Genomic DNA, 22,532 nt, shown 5'->3' on the forward strand with positions numbered 1-22,532 from the left:
TGTCACTGCGAAACAGTCTGTCTCGTTGACATTAGACTTTTATTCCTCCTAAACTCTTAATTTTCTTCTCGTAAAAGATCTTGTGTTTTGTCAACAGAAGAGAGATGGAAAAAAAATTAATTACAAATTTTAAGATCTCCAACAAAATTAATTAACAATAGGATAAAACGATGCTCTAAATTTAATAACTTTGCTCTAAATAATTTTAAGTCACATTGCATTTTATTTTTAATTCGGGCGAATATGTGCGAGCCTGTTCAAAGAAAAAGAAAAATAAATTCGGTGAAATATTGTAACATCTAGAGTCATTGACGACATAATCTAAATATAGTCTAAATCGATACGTTTCGATGGCACGAATTTTAGTCGGTGCGATTTTGCGATTTCTTCGCGAAGATGATTCAGCACGCGTCAACGCAAACAATAGGTTCCTTGTTATCGCTTTTGTTTGCGCTTATTATTGAGCGCACTATTTGGAGAGCAGGTGACGATGATCCCCGGTTAAAGAGAAGAGGAAAAAAAAATAAATAAATAAATAAACACAAAAATAAATTCTCTCGATGCGTCTTCGTGACGTCCGCCCGAAGGAATGCCTGGTAATTTCCGCCGTCGTCGCGAGAATCGTTGGAAGACACAATTTCACGAGAGACACGTCCGTGAGTCACGTCGAACGGCTTCTCTCTGTGACCTGATCTAATTTCGAAATAATCCCCGAAAAAAGATAAAGAGACACATCCTCTCTCGCTCCTTCTCCTCCCTGCGTCTGCGCGCAAACGAAATACACAATCGACACGAGCGAAAATCTGCTCGAGTCGAAAATATACAACGCGCGTTTGACTTTGTAAACAAAAAAAAAGCATTCTAAAACGGTAGAACGAATCGTACACGTGTCGTGCGCCATCGATTACCGATGCGCGAAAATACTCTTCGCTGAAATGCTCTTCAAAATTAGCGTGGCTATATGTATACCGAGGGAGAAAGAGATCTTGGCGTCGTGTAACTTGACATTTTACCTCGTTTCGAGGTTGCTAAAATCTTAACATTATGTTTTTAGGGGAATCGACATTCCAGAATTGAAGAATTTGGCGAGAATATTATTTTTGGGACCTCTCAATTTGACAGGTTGTTTTCATAGAATTTTTTATCAAAAGAAAAATACCGCAAAAAAGCAACCTCACCTTCTCGAAAAAATTCTAATCAATTTCTATTAAATTAAATTAAAACTTGATTGATTAAATGAAAATTTGTTATATTAAAAAATTTCATGAAAAATCTCTCTGAAAAATGACCTCAAAATGTCAAAAATTTTGAAGTGTCAATATATTTTTTCAAAAAATAAAAATAAAAATTTTGAAACCTCTCAATTTGTGATTTTCAAAGGATTTTTTACCAGAAGAGGAATGCTGCAAAGAGGCAGAACTCCTCCCTCTGCATCCCCCTTCCTCGAAAAATTCTAATTTACCTCATTTCTAATTAAATTAAAATTAGATTTATTATATTAAAACATTCTATGAAAAATCTCTATGAAAATAACTTCTTGCCAAAAATTTTGAAATCACAATATATTTAAAAAAAATTAAAATTTTTAAACATTATCGAATATTATCGAATATTTCAATAATTATTGAATTTCGAAAATAATTGATGGCGCATAATTTGCAACATTCTTTTCTCAGAAAAAAAAATCTATCAAACACACCTGTCAAATGGAGGGGTCTTGGAAATAAGATTCTCCCCGAAAATTTAGATACGCAAACGATTATTATTCGTATAAAAGATACGACCGATTGGCGAGGCTTCGGGCGAAGATCGGGCCCGTTGAAAATAAACGGGAAGTCAAACGCTGACGCAATCGCGTCAATCTCACGTCGCGCGAAATTCCGGGTTTCACGCGGAGCGGTGGTAACGATCGCTTTCATAATAAAGCGAGCGTGTTACAACCGCGTCCGTCGAGTCGTCGTGGGCTAATGCATTTCTTGCGGCTGTTGGAAGTTTCAGGCGCAAGTGACGCGACGCCGGGGGAAAGTGCATCCACGTGCAGTCAATAAGGCAGAATGTCCTTTTTCTCCTGCTGTCTGCGGCTATGGCCCAATCGTCGACGATCGATTGAACAATGGATCGGGAAAGTTCGAGGCGTAATTTCATTTGTACCGCAAAATCACATTCACGCCGAGAAAAATTATCGCTTCCGTCTGTCGTCTTTTTCGTCTGTCATTTTTCTTAAGTGACGCGAGAACAATATGACACCAACGTGATTATAGCCAGATAATAATTCATGAGTATCTGAAAATAATTCGAGAGAGAGAATCTTTTTTCTTTTTTTCTAAAATATAAATAATATTGTTTATAAAATATATACAATTGTAATAATTTTATTTAAAGTGTCGAAATTTTTCTTTAAGCAATCTGATTATATTCTCTCTTGAAAAATTATTTAATCCACAGTTTGCCTCCTTTAAAGCTCCAAGTGAAAAAATGTTCGTTTACTGTCTCTTTGAAATAAATAAAACTCCTATATAGAATCATTTTTGGAAAAATCTCTTTGGAATTTATATAAACGTGAAAAATTGAAGTTGAAAATAGAAGCGAAGTATCGACTCGGGTGCCATAAAACGACCTCTCTCTCTTTCGTAACGAGCGTGAAATATGGGAAAGTGACGATTTTTGCACAACGATAAATCAAGTGTCAAAACGCAACGGGAATATTCGCATGACATGCGTATTCGCCATCTTTGCGGGCGGAAGTAGAGATAAATCTCGTGTAATCAGGCAACTTTCTCGCACTCGAGTTCTCCTCAGGGTCAACAGAGGACGTCGACGAAAGAGGCCAACCGGGGGCATCAAGGTCTTCACGACTCGGCAATAAGGGAAAGTACAAGAGGCTTTCGACGGAATGACCCTTTAAAAGGAGCACGAGGGTAGTTTCGACGATGACAGCAGCAGGGAAAGGGAAACGAAGAAGGGGTGTATATATTGATCGTCCTGAAAACATTCGCCTGAGAATGGGGATTCCCCTTTGCATCTTCGGGAAAAAGGAAAAAAAACACCAGATCTCTCTGGATCATATGTACAGGGTGTATCTAAATAAGTGCGAAAAATTTTAGGAGATGATTCTTTGTCGAAAATTAAGGGGGGTTTCTTATATCTCTCCTTGAGGAGTTAAAAATTAAATAGAGGTTGTTAGTTTCATCCCCTTATAACGATACAGGAAGATCAAAAAAATATTAATAAATATCCTTTTTATTAGTGGAAAATATCCACCAAGTTTCATTTTTTTAGTTTGTCTGAAATTTGAGAAAAAAAATAAAAACTTAATTTTTACCTCCCTCTTTAGAAATGTGTACTCCTCAGGAAGAGATATAAGAGTGTTTATATATAAGAAACGCCTCCTAAAATTTTTCGCACTTATTTAGATACACCCTGTATATATGTATATTCGGCAAGAAAATTTCTTTGGACGGGATATATTGACGTATCCAAGGAATCAAGTCGTTTCACGAGATTTAAATCTGCGGCGACAGTCCGTCGAAGTCTCTCTGTCTCTCTGTCTCTCTTTTTCTCGTGAGCGAAGGCAATTTAACAGTGCTCCGGCATTTGCTCGAGAAAATTGCGACGCACAAATTGCACATAACGGTTATTGCAGGGTGGCGGAAAAAAATGGGAAGCTAAGCTCCATCGTTAGAAACGTATCCCTCTCCTCTCCGTCCTCGGTATATAAAAACCCGAGAGTTTCGAGTAGCGTAATCCGAAACAACGTACGATTCTGCCATCCCCTTTATTACCATCAGGCACTCGACTCATTATATCCTCGACGAGGACGTACCTATGTCGCGTCAATTATCGGTGTGCAAGCGTGTAATTTTTCCGCAAGATTCATAACCGTGTATGGCTATTGCGCGGGGGCGAGTAGTCGAGAGGGAGAATTATGAAGAGTCATCAGAGGGTATCATATTTAGACGTACCTCTCGCTGGGAGGTCGCGCGAGGGTTGAATTCTCAAGGACACGGTGATGACGTAGACGAGAGAGAGAGAGAGAGAGAGAGAGAGAGAGAGAGAGAGAGAGAGAGAGAAGAGGGCGGTCGCGGTCTATTTTAACAGACGGTCGTAGGTGATCGATCGTCAAGTGTCGTACCAACTCCACGGAAAGCACGGGATAGAATATTTCGTGTTCTCTTTCCCTCTCTCACTCTATCTTGCTGCTGGCTATTCCTGTAATCCACATTCGTAATTTCAGCTCGTAACACGCGAGGGTTATTGAACCGCGAATAGGAGTATAAGTTTCATCACCGTCGAAGTTTAAGTTCTCCATCGAGACCGAACACGCCCGCATATCCGAAACTGATCGATCGTGAAATTTAGACTGACTGGCTGCGGTGTTAGCCGCCTTCATTTGAGTGTACGACACCGTGTCACGCATCAGGAATTCTTTATTATTTCGTTATTGTGCCAAATGTCGAGCTCCAACATCTTCATTCTGTCCACGTTTGATACTTTATAGGAAATAAAATGTGTTTTAACATGGACGTACAAGTAAACAATTTGCGATAAAAAATAATATGGTTGAGCTTCAAATAAAAATTCGGGTTTATTAGTTTAATTTTGTATGTTTTATATATTTGATAAAAAATTATAGATTAACATGTTTCTATGTCATTTAATATAAAATGTATCTGAAATTGTGATATAATTGTATTAAAAAAAGTCAAACATGTAGAATAAAAGAAGGCTTTGTTTGCGAAAAAAATAATGACACGTATTTATGCCCTTTTAACTTGTATTATATATTGTCGAATTCATCTCGATAACAATTATTTAAACATATATAAAATATATATAAAATTGCAACATTTTATTGGAAAAAGTAATCTCGATACACACCCTACATTTTTAGTAAAAAAAAAAAAGGAATAAATTATTTTAGATTTTTAAATTATCTTAGAATTATCTACATTATACTAAATGAAATGTAGTATTTTTTCTTATGTGCTAATAGCTACTATCAAGACAAATTTAATGAAATAATAAAATTAAATGTACATATGTTTGCATTTAGCATTCAATACGGTTGCATTAGATAAAAGCTTTCATCTAAGGACTTGGAAGCTCCGAAAAACGATAAAATACATTTCTGTCACTTCGCGAGGGAATGTAGGGCACTCTGATAGGTCGTTACAGAGATAACACCCGGACGACGACCGTTTCTTTGGAAGCGCATCTCGATGAAGGAGAGAAACAGAGAGATAGAGAGAGGCCATGTTTCTCTCCCTTCGATAATTTTCTTCTCAAACTGTGCCGGCAACGGTACGTAGGAAGCGAGCCAGGTCGCCGGGAGCTTTTGTATAACGTGGGCGGAAAAGCTCAGATCAATATCAAGCGCGAATTGGAACGTTACGTTGCGAAGATCGACCCGTGACCTAGTATGGACCCGCCCGTAGGTAGGGCGGCGATAGTGGCGCCATCCGAAAGATTATTTTACACACACACACACACACACAAAACACACACACACACAAAACACACACACACATACAGATGCGAAGACGCACGTACGCACGCAAAAGTCGGTCAGACGCATTTCGCCCCAAGCAAACTTTTCGTCTTTGAAGTATTTACATTCCATTACAAGCCATTATTTTACACGCCATTCTGAATTAATTCGCGTTAACCCTTTGTTCACAATGTGTACTTATGAGAGGTATAAAACATTCTTGTCAGCTTCAGTTTATGAGGAAAGATTAAATATTATATAAAATGAAACAATGTATATATGTGTGTATTGATTGGTAAAGAGGCTTATTTTGCATCAAATTTTAAACTGATGCAATGTAAAATTAAGATCGCGTGTTCCGGATTCCGATCTGTTTCTAATGAAGGGCGAATTGAACAGGACGTGCATATATGTATATACGTTTAGCTCGTTTATTTATATAGAGAGATCTGTAGAAATTATAATACATATATATATGTGTAATACATTCAATCATGCTAACAGGGACGAGATGCAAATTACTATTTTTGTTAAGGTTTGTAGATTAGAATAATCACGTGTTTTCCATCGGCAGTCTATTTCATCTTCAATATTCTTTTTTACATTGAATTATTTTTGTCTTAAACTTTCTCATTAAAACGTAATAATTTCCGTTCTATAAAGTACGATAATCCAGCAAAGAAGAAACAAGGAAGGACTTCTTGATCAACTGTATGTATATATTTTAGATTATAAAAGTCATTTTTTATTCTGAAAAACACACACATACACACCATTAAATTTTCTCAAGTAGCTATATATAAGATAGTTCCGAAAGAGTTAAATCACCGTTTGAAATGGATCAAAATGTGACACCAATATTTTTGTATTTTTGACGTTTTAATTACTTTCAATTAGATTAGCTAATGGCGGTCTGAAAATACGTGTATAAACGTATTAAATTTAGAGTATTTAAAATTTTTATAATAACGAAGAGGAAAGAGAGTATCCGTGATTATTAGATATTATGTGCTGCTTAATGTAATAATTTTAATGTAATAAATCCTAAAATTGAATCCATGAAATCCTCTTAATTCGAAATAATTTGATTAGCTATGTTTGCTCAACAACGTTGAAGTAGTTCATTCACCATTTAAAAAGAATTGGTTCAATTTTAATGAGCATAAAGATAAATTAGTTTAAAAGAGAAGGATAAATTATAAATTTCAATATAAAAATAAAAATCAAAATATTAATAAAAATACTCTAGAGATTTCACACAGAACAATAATTGAAGAAATATTATAACAGCTATTCAAACTATTGATAACAAAATTCTAGGATAACAAAATAGCACTTAACTTAATGATAATAATAAAAATATTTTTAATAAACTTATTATTAGTATATTCAAGAATAATTATAATATTCTATTCTAATCGCAATTCTTTTCTCCCAAAAATTGTTTAAATTCCAATTAAAATTATTAGTTTCTTTTCCGTAGATTCATCTATATATTTTCATGTTCAAATAAATAACCGCATATTAAAGAGAAAAATGGATCTAATCCATTACTTTTTATTGCGAAAAATAAAGATCAGATTGTTAGATTGATATTTTAGATATATATCGAAGTGACCTATTAAATTCTTTTTCAAAGAATTTATTTGCCCCGGAATAATAATAATAATTTCACACACAACGCGAGGCTCGATAATAAAATGTCAAAATATACGATATTAAGAAAATTTGAAAATCAATACGCATGCTGTTTGATAACATTGCAAAACTTGTCATATTTTGCGAAACAATGAAGGGGAGGGGGAAAAAGCTGTTTTGCAAAAACATGCACGATTACACGGTAGAGCGCATGTTACGTAACGAGAGGAGAAAGACGCGACATTCGCGGACTTTTAACGACCTTGAGAGAGAATAGGGTTTGGCAATACATCTCGAAATAGCGGCGTCGCGTCGGCGAGGAGGTTGTTATTGCCTCGTCGTTCGTTCAATTCGAACTAGTTTCTCCGCTCCCTATGTGTGTCCGCACAGTAATGCAATTTGCTTATTCAATGTACGTGCACACATAGACACACGTGTACGTAACTTTTTCCAGATGTGTCTATGCGACAATGATAACACGCGTGTGTGTACATAGTGACGCGTATCGTACGTGACGAGTGGAAAAATGGAACAGTCACGATTCTAATTGAGATGCGCATAACTTAGCGGGCAAATCTGTCCACAGATATATACGGTGCCCCCTGCCTCCTTTTTTCCCTTTTCCATGTGTGTCTTTTTTCCCCGATAAAATGGATTATCGGGATTTTTACTTCTGTTTAAAGAAGAAGAGGTCGTATCCCCAGACTTATTGGATCACGTTAATGGGAGATTCCTAAGATTATTTGGAGACGATTTTTCCTCAACGAAAATGTCGAGAGAGGTCATCATTTTTTTGCAATCATATATCTTTGTAACTAAGCCTTAAATTAAAATTCTATTAAATTAAATTCGACTTGAAATTAACTGAAAAATATAGTTGTTAATATTTTATTTCCACACGGCTTAGGTTGGGAAAAACTCTTTATTTTCAATCGATTTCTAACTCGAAAATTATTGGTGACATTTTCATTGAGGAAAAATCGTTTTCAAATAATCCCAAGAATCAACAGATGATCCGATAAGTCTGGGACACCCAGTATATCGCATCGTAAAACGATTCACGCGCGCAAAACACATAACTTTCCGCGATAAACTATTGAATTTTTTCGTGGTATTCAACGTATGTGAACTCGCGGCTGGTTAACTATGATATGTATCGTCTATCTATAGACGTTTATACCTGTCGACATTCAAATGGGAATATTGCGTCTTTGCGAATATTAAATCGTATTATTGTAAAATTGTTTAGTTTCTGCTGGCGAAAATTCGAGTGACTTTTGCATCATCGGAGTTACACCTGATTCAACATCGACGTCACAGATACTGCGTAATGAAAGCGTATTCGAATAAAAAATATTACAAGTTTTTAGCGTCTTTCGAAGTACAAAAGTCGGGACAAGCGGCTATTTTGCTTTGTATGTTTTTTTAATGAGTATGCAAATTGTTTTCCTAGAATCTACGTTTTTATCGAGTCGAGGAAAAACAACGAATAAACAATAATAAACTTGTAGCGTGAAATTTGTATGTACGAATGTAGCATTTGTTTCTCTTCATGATTAAGTAATTTCACACCACCTTTCTTTCTCGCTCTGCCATTGTAATCGTTCCCTCATCGGCCATATTATCAATTTAAAAAATTAAACCGTGTTTCGCGTTACTGATGAAACTCCGAAGTCAGAAGTAGAATGAAAATGACCCCTCGTTCAAACATGTCGCATCCACGTGTCTCCTTCTTCTTGGCAACTATTCGACTCTTTTAAATTCACGCGTAAAATTCTTCTAAAGAAGTTCGAAGGGAAAACAGGCGATTTCACGAAATTGCACATTCAGCTGCGCGAAAATACGCAGAAAAAAGTTCAAGTTGAATGAAAATTGAATGAAAACCAAGGAAAACTAAAATGGGGACTCGTCGTTGTATAGGAATTTCTTTAAATGTATACAGCTTTAAAAAAATATATTAAATAAATAAAATAGATTGAAAAATAATCAAATAATTAAAAAAAATAAATTTTTTTAAATAATTTCGCTACGATGTTCGTAAAAAGAAAATATTTTATCCTCCCATTTATTTTTTACTTATAAAGTATATTTTATATATTTTTTCCAAGAAGAAAGAGAGATTAAGTTACTTAAATTATATTTTATTACTTTATTTATATAACACTTTATTTACGTAACTCATTCCCGAGAGAATAGCTGTTCGTGGTAACTATTTTATTTCGTCAAGCGTGATTGTCAGCGCGCTTTCGGCGGAGCCCCACGCTAATAAGGTTATCGTAACAGCAGGAACAAGTGCGCCGCTCAGATAAGTTCTTTATTTATCCAAGGGATTAACACACGGCGGAGTACGCGACAATAAATTTTGCGTGTAAGTAACACATGCGTGTATGTGTATGTTTTTCCCTGTGCTAGGATGAATCTGAGCTGAAACTGCCACTCATCGTCGCGTTATCTTTAGGATACGTTCCTCTAGTTTCTCGGATAAAGTCATTTTTCTTCGCGCGTTGATACAAAATTATAAGCTCGCGTGGATACCGGCTTAACGACGAGTGAAATAATTAGCACGAGAGGATTTTTTAATGAAACGTGCTGTTTTATTGTTCTATACACTATAAAACAGGACGTCTCGTTATCGCGCGGCGCTATTATATGCTCGAGCGAAAGATATCGTCTATCAGGGACGATGAATTAACGCGCAGTCTGGATTTAGCTTCACAACAAATCGGACTGATAATTTTGCGTATTGCGATAAGCAGACGGATTTTTTAAATAAATATATAATTAATAATATAATAATATAATAATAAAATTATATTAATATATATTGATATAATTAATAATATATAATATCGTAATTTTATTTCTTTTCCATTGAATGATGACACGTGTAGTTTTTTAATATGTATGTTTGATTGTGATTCACATAAGAATTTGAGGCAAATGTGTTATCAGTATATAGCGATGGACACGTTTCAAAATGCAGATTATTGAAAATAATCATGCGATTATACACAGTTTCGTTTACAAATAAAATATTGTTTGAAAATTTATATCTTTCGCAAGAATAACGGAGAGATGCAAATATAAGAAATATTTATTTGACGCTTCACATTGTTAAAAGTTTATTACTAAAATAATAATTTTAAGAGAGAATTATCAAAAGAAATTCTTGTTTAAAATAATATTTGAAATTTTTTCGGACACTTACATTAATCATTTTACACAAATATTTTATCTTTTGTATTATTTTAAATATTATTGCAATAAAGAAGATACAAATTAAAAAAGTAATAAAATACATATTTGTTTATTTAAAATTAACTATCGTTTAGTAAAAACGTTAATTTACAAAAATAATTAAGATAATTGAATAAAATATAAATAAAAAGTATAAGAGAAATATAAGTCGTAGAAAAGAAAAATAAATACAACGAATACAAGATTGTACAAATATAGCTTTAAAATATTTTATTGCCTATATAAATAAAACACAATTAATTTAATAATTTTTTGTTAAAAAGTCTCTTAGAAAAATTTGAAATATTTATTTCTGATTTTTAAAATCAACTAAACACTTCAAATAAAATTTTAATTAATGTGCAAATAAATTCTAATATTAATTATTTATAGATAAACCAAAGGAAAAAATATATATAAATATCTTCAATTTCTGATATTATCGTTACCAATCTATGACTATAAGTCATAAGATGTTTAAGTTAAATAGCCTGTAGGCTATTTAACTTAAACATTCATCAAATGTGTATCAGTATCGTAACCAACTGTCCATTATTGCACCGAATATCGAGAATTAAATAAAGGATATCGTAAAATATCTAGTTGTCTCTAGTTAGAAAAATGATAGCTTCGTCGTGTCTATAAAATATCCGAAAGAATTCCTCTTCGCGAAACAAATAGATAATCGTTAAGAAGATTTGCGCGGGTCGTAGATCACGTTCGTACAGCCTGTTTGTTACCTGCATTTGTTGTCTTTTATCTAGTAAAGGCGTCGCTTAAAGGCGTTAGTTTATAAAGAATCACTCGATAAGCACACGTTGCACACGACTATCTGACGTAGAGTCGCGACAAAATATACATCATACATGTATATTCTCAAACAAGGGGATATATGTAATATAAATAACAAGAACAATGGCTGGTCGCCCGAAAATGGCGACCCGTTTTGTTACAACCACCGCATATGTGTTCGCCGATTTCCTGCAAGTAACGCAAAATATTGGCCCCCATAAATTCCCATAAATATCGCTTCTCCCCTCCCCCTCGCCCCTTTATTCTCTCTATATCCCTGCTGATCGAGCGACGATCCAAAAATTATGGCCCGTCGAAAAAGACGATAGACGACACCGCGACCGAACGAAGCGACCATTGTCTTATGCGCCGAGCGATTGAAACGGGCGTGGGGGGAGTATCGAATCGATTAGGTCGTCCCGATCGATCCCGTGTCCCGGAAATTCACCGCTATTGCTCCACTTTCGAACGGAGCGTCCCCGTAATTCCTTCGCTTCCTGCGCGCGCGTCATTTCTCCTCTCCCCGGCTTTCGAAACGCGCGATAAACCGATTTTGCGTAACCGGAAACTGTTGCAGCTCGCGCTGCAATAACTCTTTTTTTTTCCGTCATTGAATTCGACATCAATCATTAATATACAAATAAGAAAGCATTCTACTGCTTCCCCTTAAAAAAAAGTAATTAAAAAAATTATATGTGTAAAGTGTCAAGATAATTTTTCAATTTATTTTCAATAGAATATTCAATAAAACGCGCTCTGTATCTCTTTAAAAAAGTTAACTTAAAATTGTTAAAAAAAATTTGTGTAAAATATGTGTAAAGTGTCAAGATAATTTTTTTTCAATAGTTGTACCTTTTTATATATTTTGATAGAGCTGTTTTCCAAACGCACACAAATTCTAATAAGGTTGTCCAAGGAAATAAAAAAAATATATGTTTCATGAATATTTCCAAATTTTCAAAGCCATTTTTTTTAAAGAATAAAACCTCGAAAGTTTATTTTATTTTCAATTTATATTTTCACACAAAAATCATCCGCTTACTGATTGTACCATGATTTCGAACGCGCTCTACACAGAAAGAATTTTCTCTTAGAATTTACCCTGAAAATCATGGTAATTATATATATCACAATAAAATATAAAATATGTTTGATTAATTTTACTATTATCTGCATAGTAAAATTAATCAAACATATTTTATTGTGATATATATTAATCAGAAAAATTCTCATAAAATTCTTTTCCATACTATATTGTCCCACGATTACCATGATTTTCAGGGTAAATTCTAAGAGAAAATTCTCAGTGTATATCTCTCTTTAAAAAATAAATCCGAAAAGTTTATTTCGCATGCAACTCATGTGTAAAGTGTCGGGAAACTGAATGTCAATTCAGGGGGGTTTCTTTTTTTTTAATAATCCAGTAAGCCACGAATAAACCTTGACTTTCGTCCACGTGCTCGTCAACGCTGATAATTGCGATCTCAAGAGAGAGAAACATCAGCATCAGCGTCACGGCTGTTTCTCATATTTCCTCAAACTAATAAGATTCTCCAATTAGATCCGCGATGATGTATCGACCGACGACGTCACGTAACTTTGTCGACATCGAGGATAGGCATTACGCAATCAATGTCGCGGTAATCCGCTTGTCACGAGCGAGAGAGTCAGTCGATCGCTTCTTTATTCTCCTCGATTTTGCGAGACGGAAACTGCAAAGCGCGATCGCCTCCCTGTGCAATTTTTCACGTGTCAGACACTCGTGACTACCTCCGACTACTGTGTTGTACGATTGTGTTTGTCAGTGCCGGTCGATAGATGCATTGCCATGTTTCGATATGCTTTCATGTTAAATGCAGCGAACTTCGAAGAAGAAGCGGAGCGAGAAAGTATAAATAATGGAACGCGGAACCCGAGGAAGAAGAGAGAGAAAGGGGTACCGAGACGGCAACTCTGATAAAGTTTTGCCGGTTGTTTTTAAATAAATAAGATGCATTCTTATCTCGACGGAAATTGACAAAGAGGGAACTCGCGCTTTCTATTTTCAACAAATTCGTCTCCAATTTAGACAAGCGAGATACAAATGCTTTTACTTATGTAAGATCCTAGGATCGAGGACACATGGCATTAGACATTGAAAAGTTATATCACATTCGCGCGGATTGTTGTTTTGAAAATATAATGTCTTGTGTGAGCATTCAATATTCGTATAAGCGTTGTTAAAATTGCATAGCTTGATGCCGTATTTGCACGACGCATCATCAATATAAATTCATTTCAAATGCAAAGTATTGAAAATAATCAGTTTAAATAGTTTTATTTTTAAATCAGATAATATATATCTCTCTCTCTAAAAATTTATTTTCTACAAAATATAAATATAGTAATTAGAATATTTATTTAAAATGTCATTTGAAATGAAATTATTGATGTATTATTGAACTTTAAATTATCGGAAATTCTTATGTAGAATAATATTTGAAGTTCTCGAACTTGCATTTACTATTTTAAATATTTTATATATTGTATTTCATTCATGTACGTTTCATATTATTTTAAATAATATTTAAAATTACTCAGTAAAAAAAAAATATTTTAAAAATAATAGAAAAATAACACAAAGTTTATTTTAATTTTAATATAAATTTATTAAATTAATAAAATATTTCTTTCAAAAGTTATCCTAGTTTGTTTGATTATGATGATAATTTATGATGACTTGATAAAACATGAACAAAAACTAATTTAAGAGACGTAAACTGTAAAAGAGAAATAAATAAAGAAAAATATAATAATTTGTGAAAGTAATACTTAAATATTTTTTTACTGTCCCTTCTTTAATAATTATTGCAATTAATTCAAATACACATATATGTAAAATTATTGTTCATTTTTTATTCCTAAAATATTTTAGAAATTTACATAATTTGACACAAAAATAAATTATTTTATATTAACCATTAAAATTCAATAAGAAAGATAATTACATAATTATTTTCTATTTTACATTATTTATTGTTCAACTTGACGTATATCTGTTAATGCTTAATATAACTATATACGTCGATAATCTCATTGAAATTAAATATTTTTAATTCCCTTATATTGTGAATTGCCTGTTTTACAACTACGTCTTATTGTCATCAATCTTGAACAGAGAGGCTGCATATTTCATAACTACGATGATTGTATTTTCAACTTTTGTTTTTACACGCGCGTGCATATAACGAGTCATGTGCGCAATTTGTAAACGCCCCCGCCTCAGAGTCGGTTCGATTATGCGAACCCGCGCGTGCGAAGGATATACAATGGCGAGAGAACGAGAGAAATAAGATGAGAGACGCGACGCGGGAGTGCGATGTGAAGCAATGTGTTGAGGTATAATTGGCTAAGCCAAGTTCAAACGCGATCGTGTCTCTGGTCGGATGACATTCCGCGAGCAGACGGTCCTTTGGTATGCAAAATCCATCGGGGGGTGGAAGGGGGAGGGAGAAGCGTGCGTGTTTATGTACGTGAGTTCAAAAGAGGCGAACGCGAATAAACAAAAAAAAAACTCGAAAGAATGAATCTGTCGCTTTGCATCGACTTTATGCCGATAACAATCTCCATTTGTATCTCGTAATGAAAATTACAGCATAAAAAGGACCATTTTCGACCATTTTCGTGAATTTTTTTCTTTATCTTATAATTTTAGGTCACTTACTCTTTTTGTTCATGTTTTGTCAAACTATATTAATTGTTTTTGTAAATTAACATCAAATAAACAAAAGGGTGACGTTTGAAATAATTTGATAATTTAATAAATTTGTATTAAAATTAAGTAAAGTTCTCCTCTTTGTTCTGTATTATTTTTCTAATATTTTTTTTCCTTATAAGAAATCTTATCGGGATAATTATTGATGCAATTAGTAATAAGAATATGCTACAAAATTAAAATGTATGTCAAATATTTTGTTACAAAAATACACATATAAAAATTAATACTGCTATGAAAAATAATCAATTCGATATACTGTAATGGAAAAGATTGATTCAACCTTTTAATGACACAGGCGCGTTTATCGAATACATATGCTGTTCCTCAATTCTCCTTGTTCCGCAAAGAGGCGTCATCATAAACGATCAACATAGACACGATCTCCGGTGGAACTGCGTAATTGCAATTACTTAGCTGACAATTAATCGCGCTGCCTCGACGTTTTCCTGGATGTAATCCCATTCTTATACGTACGTATCTTCGCGAACGCGAGAAAAGGCCGCGCGTCGACAAGACATGCAAGCAAAGTCGACTTTAAACAACGAAGGATCCTCGTAATAGCATCTTCGGCCGCATGATGTAACGTTAACGATGATAGAAAACAAGCTTGGAGCAAGGAAAACGATCATCGAAAGGACTGACTGAGTCGACGTAATAACTCACCCGCAATTACGTAATCATCAGCGTAATCATCAGCGGAAACTTCGTTAAGCGACGTAAGATAAAATATTTTTTTTTTTTTCAAGGCTCGTAAAAAGCTCACGCGATTTTGTCGCAAGTGTTTTATCCCAAAAAATAAAAAAAAAAAAGTTTTGTCCCGTTTTGACCGTCTCGGCGAGAGATCGAGAGATCGATTCGCGGTTGCGATTTCGTCGCGGAACTTACGAAATCGATCCGCGCAGCAGCAGCTGCCGGGATATATTTGCGCGAGGCAGTCCATTGGTAAATTAACCGGAATCTGGGCCAGTTACAACACACATCTGACGACGAGGCGCAATCTTTGACACAACACGACGACGACGAATATCTCACGAATCGCGCTGATGCCAAATTTAAATCCGCCACTCAACAACCGGCGCGATCGTATCGCGATATCTCGTGGTAGATAGTAGATACGTATCACGAGCGAAAGTGGTGGTCTGCATCAACCGGGGGAGTGTTGTGTCATCAAACCATTTAGCGGCTTAAACTAATTTTCTATGTATGTATTATCGTGTCGTCGCGAAATGTCTTTACATAAATCTTTTGGTTGCAACACTGTTTGTAAAAGCGATGAATAAAAGTAAAATTGTTGCACGCAATATTTATATTAATATGATAATTATAACAATATTCTTTTCTCATTCAACTCTAACAACCTGATATTAATTAATCTTAAGAAATATAATTTTATTCATATTTAAAAAATTTTTTTATATTATTTATTAAATTCATAATATTTTTAATTATTTTAAATTTCTTAAAGATTCTACTCCATTAAACTTTAAATTTTCAACATTTAATAAATAGATATTTTTTATAAATCTTATTTATACACAAATATTTTTAAACAATCTTTATATTTTATTTTTAAAAAATTTCTTTTTTGCACTTTAATATTTTTATATAAACTATAAAATTATAATCTAATTGATTAATTATATATTTATTTAAATTATTTATTAATACTATAAAAAAATTGTATTCATAATTCTATAATATGTAGTATATTTCATAATAATTTTGGAAATATCATAAATGTTCATTCTTATTTTATATAGAATTACGAAAAAAAAGAAGTGCTATATAACAAGCTTTGATTTCAAATCGAGTCCTTTTGTAACTTGAAAGGAGAAAAACGTAATTTATATGGATCGATTGAATGTGCAATAGAAGTAATATAAAGCAAACGTACGACGACTTTTATGAAGTGGAATACACATTGCGTTTCACTTGTAATTCCTCGTGAAGAGTATCACCAATCGTGACACGCGTGCAACACGAATATATAAACTAAGAGCGATACGTGAAGCACGAATGGCGAGTCCTCACGCCTAACTCGGGACTGTAAGTCAATATTTACGAGACATTTGATGCGAAAGGGCAAGGCGCGCGATCCATAAGCGAGAGCTTTCCGCAGGACATGCTTGAGTAAAGTCAAAGTAAACGGGAGCAAAAGGGCATCCCCCGAAGAAATAGATTACAGTTTTACGACGTAACGAGCTCGCCCGGATACGCTAAGTGGTTAAGCAACGCGACGAGTAGACAGGTTGTTTGAAATAAATTGTAAGCCTGACATATATATAAATTTTATTTCTCATTTTATGTTTTTCGTCTCTCGTGATCTAGGATCTTAATTAAACATCAATGCAAGCATCAAAGCATATATTAAATTAGATAACCATCTGATTCCGAGAGATTGTTGCTGCATGTTAACTTTATAAAGCCGGTTTTGTGTGTTACATACATGCGTGTATGTGTATAATAATTTTTCCAATTACACTTTTCGGAAATGCAGCATTTCTTATATAAAAGATTTTCTTGTAATTTAAATAATTTTTTCTTAAAGAATTACTTTTTTGGTTGCTCATCCCCATTTATTTTACATCATATTACATTATGTTTGTTTATACATATTCTCTCTTGTTTATTTATTTCTTTCTTATTTCTAATGTGTTTTGTATTTTTTTAAATATTTTTTTCTTTAGTTTAATATGTATGTATTTTATGTTATCTAGGTGTTCCTGATTTTTAAGAAAAATAATTTTGGAGAAATAAATGACACTTTCTTTATTATTGATATTTGTATTATTGATCTGCTTTTCTAATTATTGTAATCTTTACATATTTTGCAAGATAAATTACACAACTTTAGGAATCATTATTGTCTAAAAGACTCGTATATCTCTGTCTCAATTAATTGGAACTTCCGGATAAGAAAATATTCGCGAAAAACGCTAGAAGAACCACGCGCTTTCAAGCGGGAGCTTTAATTCGTAAGGCTAGGATTGCATAAGAGCATCACACGATGGCGACTTTGGAACGGCAAGGTTGAAATGCGTGGAAATGCGCTACTCACGTCTTTAAAGAGGCACGCTCACTCCGCGGTTAGGCCCGGGAATACACAAGACCGGCATTATAAGATTAACACTCGGCGATAGAATCTCTTTCAGAATCACCTGCGGTCATCTAATGTGATTAATGTACGCTTTGATGCTCGCGTTGATCCTTCAGGAAGATACTCGGCTGGATCAGACTAACTAAGTTGTGCCTAACAAGGGAGGAAATTCGCAAAAAAGTATCCGTAAAATATATATAATGTAGATTTCGAGAATCAGCGTTTCGTAATTTTCAAGGATGTAGAGCAACCGGAAATTGCACTAATAAATTACACTGAAGCCCTATTAACTTGAGTCCGTTAAAAAAATTTGTAAACAATGACACGCGTGATAAGACACTGCTCGATCAGTTAATCGAATCGACTAATTCGAGAATATCTGGAATATAAATCGATCAGCTGATTCATGTCAAGATCATCTTTACGATAGTGTATAAAACAGATAGGTAGGTTTCAAAACCAATCGAATAAAGATGAGCTTCGATCAAACTAACTCGGACACGACTCGAACTTGTCCGAATTTCGGTGCTCCACACAATAACAATAACAACAACAACAACAACAACAAAGACGAACAAAAATTCCCTCGACACGTTACGAATCGAACGACAGGTGTCGAGATCTGTCGCCTCGCCTCTCGGAACATAATTAAGATACCATTAAAGTTTAATGACATTAATAATTCATTAAGGCGAGCGAGGAGAGAAAGGAAAAAAAAACGGCGACGTGTTTCACGGACGACGGTATCGATCGAAACGTCATCACCGAGCCATACGCGATACGATCGATACCGTGCAAGTGCAATTAAAAAGTCCGCTTCAGGGGGGGGGGGGGAAGGGGGAGGCGTCGAAAAAAAAGAAAAAAATCTCATTTATCTCCGCGAGGTATCTCTCGACTCCTGCTACTCACACATACACATACACAAGATGCGGGGCACAATTGTCGACACACGTCCGCCTTTAACGATGCATATACACACCTGTAATGATACGTGTTACTCCTCGGGGTCGCCGCTTAAAGCACCCACACACACGTGTCCCCCTGTAAATCCGTCCCCGCGGTCCCCCGCGACGTCCCTCGCACGCGCACCTGCTACTACTGAGGAGAAATATCCCGTGTGTGCCGTATATACACGCGTGTTCAATGTGTATATTTACTCGCGCGCGCGCGTGTCTCAACTCCTGAACTGATGTAGTTACTGATGGACGAAGGAATGCGAGAGGCCTTTCTCTCTTCGCACTCTCTTTCTCGCGTTTCGCATCGACTACTCCTTTATTTTTTTCTCGCCCTCTCTCTTTGAACCTGCAAAAGCGAAAGCGCGAACGAGGAAGAGTAACACGCAGCTCGGTGTACCAGCGGAGACTGGCGGCTTCCCCTCGGTCTTGTCGAGCGCTGGCCGCTACAGCGGAATAGATATATAGAGCGCCACATATATCGTGTGTATATACGGGTGTCCCACCGCGGGAGGACGAGGGCGAAAGGGGAAGTCGAGTACACGAAGGTAAAACGATAGGTACCTCTCTGGGTGAGGGAGCGAGAAGAGTTAGAGGGGGAGAGGGGAAATAACGGGTCGTACGCTCTCGGTGTTGTGACGTAATTCGAGTCATTCTGTACTGGTGTGTCTATACGTCCGTGTAGAGGGGTGCGAGAAGATGAAAGGAGAGGGAGAGAGAGAGGAGAGAGCAAGGGGCGTCGCCGCGCGGAGGGGCGCGATTCTCTCTCGGTCGGTGAGGGAGAGGGCAAGGGCGACCTGGAGGGACCCACGACGAGGGAGGAAGAGGGCGAAAAGGGGGTAGGATGGCGGTCATTAGTGCTACTAGGACACGAAAGCAAATTCTCCCGATGTGCACATTTCCCCTCTCGGTCCCACCCCACTTTCCTTCCCTTTTTCTCCCCCTCGCACGCCTTCTGCCCCCACGACGTCGGGGGTACCACCACCCTCTAGGCCGCTTCGGGGGTGCAAGCGCGGTGCATCGCGGCCCGGAGGTGCACCTGTACTCTGCTGCACCGCTTCGTGTAGATATATATGTATACATGAATAGAGAAAGGGAAAGAGTTGGAGAGGGAGAGAGAGAGAACTCTCTGCCCCGATGGAAGGGAGAGCTCCCTCGTTAGGGGTGGTTCGCGTGTAACGCGGTCGCGGAAAAGAGGGGAGGGAAGGGAGGACGAGAAAAGATTAGGTCGCACTCGCGACCTCGTCCTTGCCAGGACAAGATCGGGGAACATTCTCTTTCCGCGGTCAGCGGATTCTCATTCCGCGACCGGCGGTTCGTGCGGAAAATTTCTTTCACTTCTTTCGAGATTCGATTATGTTACGCGAGTATCGAGATCCCGCGAGACCGCGATTTTCGACGAATTTTCGCGCGACGACCGGATCGATCGAGCACTTTCGACATACCGGTTCAGGATGAATTTATAATGTTTCGCAGAGTGTATTTATAGCATAATCCGCCTCTCTTCCCTCTCTAGAGAGAGAGCTCTCTCTCTCTCCCGGTTACAATATAACGGCGGATCAATGTATCTGCGATAAACGCGGGCACCCCGCGTAAATACCATCGCGTACGGTCATTAATTATTCGCGTATTGACGGAAATAGTTGCATTGATTTTACGCGGCTATTTATCGACCTCAAACAGACTATCGTATTACGTTGAAACTTTCGACAACTTGTATATCTTGGTATTGAACAGTTATTTCATCATTTACTATTTATTTTTATATATGATTAGAGTGTATGTGTGTTTTTCCTCTCTTATTCGAATATAAAATTGTTCAAATTGACAGCTATATATATATAATATATTAATTTTATATATATAATTATGCATTATATATGTATAATGCATAATTTTCATTGACGAGACACGTATAGATGTGCCTTCAATTTCCGTTTGGTGGAATTTTACGAGATCCGAAAAGCAAAACTTTCGAAGCTTAAGATAGACTTTAATTACTCAATTACCGTCTTAATAGATGGCTTGTAGTTTCAGTCAGAATCTGTCATGAAGGTATAATTAATTTCGTATTAACTCAATTTTCTTACCTTCCGCCATAAATTACGGGGGAGAAATTTTCGCGATACTTTTTTCCTTCAATATTAGCGCTAAGCAGCATACTATTTAATTACGATGTACCCGATGAAGTTTTCCCTTAGCCTTGCAGTTTAATTTCCCCGAATTATCGCGACGATATACCTATATATAATAAAATATATATCGGGGAGTCTCTATATTCTCTTTTTCGCTTCAAATTTTATTCATCATCATCACGTTTCGATTCATGTTCTACTACCTACTACGAAAATTACAAATTCGTTTTCCGAGTCGATCATCATCGTATTCATACGGCAACTAAACGGCTTGCGCGTATATAAATTCACCGGCGAACAGCCTGCGCGACGCGTAATTACGAAACTTCCTTAATTTCCGCGGATCCTTTGTGCCTTGATTTACGTACCGTAATGGCGGCGATTATTTCCTGCGGATCTGAACGACGCTATCATCGGCCGTTATGATCTCCTCCCCCCGGTAGAGAGAGCTTCGATTGATGCGATATCCACTAGGAACGTGGAAGCGGACCGGTATATCCGTCGCGATACATAAAAGAAACGTATATCCTTCAAAGTTGTGCCCGAAGAGGCAATATTGATCAACCGCTATACTGAACTCTGACATTTGGGATTATAGCCGGGCGGGAGAGCCCCGGGAGCGCCTGCGAAGCGAAAAGCCATTGGCGAAAATATGGCCGCGTGCTTAACCGATGCACCGCGAGATTGCGAGATTGCGACCGCACGTTTTCTTTTTTGGAAAAATATTTGCTAGAAAAAAAAATAAAATAAAATATTTAACAGAATATTGTGGCGAATATTTTCTTTGAAATATTAATACTTTAAATAAATGTCACATATATTTGAAAATGTAGAATAAAATTCGAGCCTCGTTCCAGAGGAAATTAATTTCGAGTATCTACAAATTGATAACATATGTATTTACATGCTTTAAAATTTGAATAAATGTGTTATGGATTGTTTTGTGGATTATCGAATTTATCTCGATAGCAATTTACATACATATATAATTGTATTATACATGTATGTATATACATATAACAAAATACATATTTTATTTTTTAAAAATTTAATACTTATATAAAATATTTTATAAAACTCCTTCATTAATTAAAATTATTTCGAATCGTTTTACTAAATTAAATGTCATACCTTTATATTTATATATAATAATAATTGTTGTCGAGATAAATTTGAGAAAATCTTTTCGAGAAAAAAGCCTCGAAGAGAGAAAATTTTAATTTTCTATTTAATTTATGTAAAATAATGGCCTCCTAGTTTGTTCTTTATTGTATGTTTTATTGACTCACTCTGCATACGAATAAATACGAGTTTAACACTCTTAAATGAAATCAGTGTATCATTGAAAATCAGTGAATAGGTTATTTCAATTATAAGAATTATTGATTATCTCAATTATAAAGATAGTAAATCAATGAAATTATACTGAAAGAGT

The 22,532-nt window shown here is 35.7% G+C and overlaps 1 protein-coding gene across 1 annotated transcript in view; it reads right to left on the reverse strand.

The window, feature by feature from the left end:
• LOC145936189 (uncharacterized) overlaps window positions 1–19,383 on the reverse strand; it is a 103,580-nt gene extending 84,197 nt beyond the window's left edge. Inside the window, exon 1 of the mRNA XM_083038124.1 lies at window positions 18,989–19,383. The gene's annotated coding sequence lies outside the window, so the exon portion shown is untranslated. The remainder of the gene's footprint in view (window positions 1–18,988) is intronic.
• Between the last annotated feature and the right edge of the window lie 3,149 nt (window positions 19,384–22,532).

This window comes from Prenolepis imparis, unplaced genomic scaffold (genome assembly GCF_030444845.1).
Source record: "Prenolepis imparis isolate NDT839.2.m4 unplaced genomic scaffold, iyPreImpa1.0 SCAF_1, whole genome shotgun sequence".
NCBI lineage: Eukaryota > Metazoa > Arthropoda > Insecta > Hymenoptera > Formicidae > Prenolepis > Prenolepis imparis.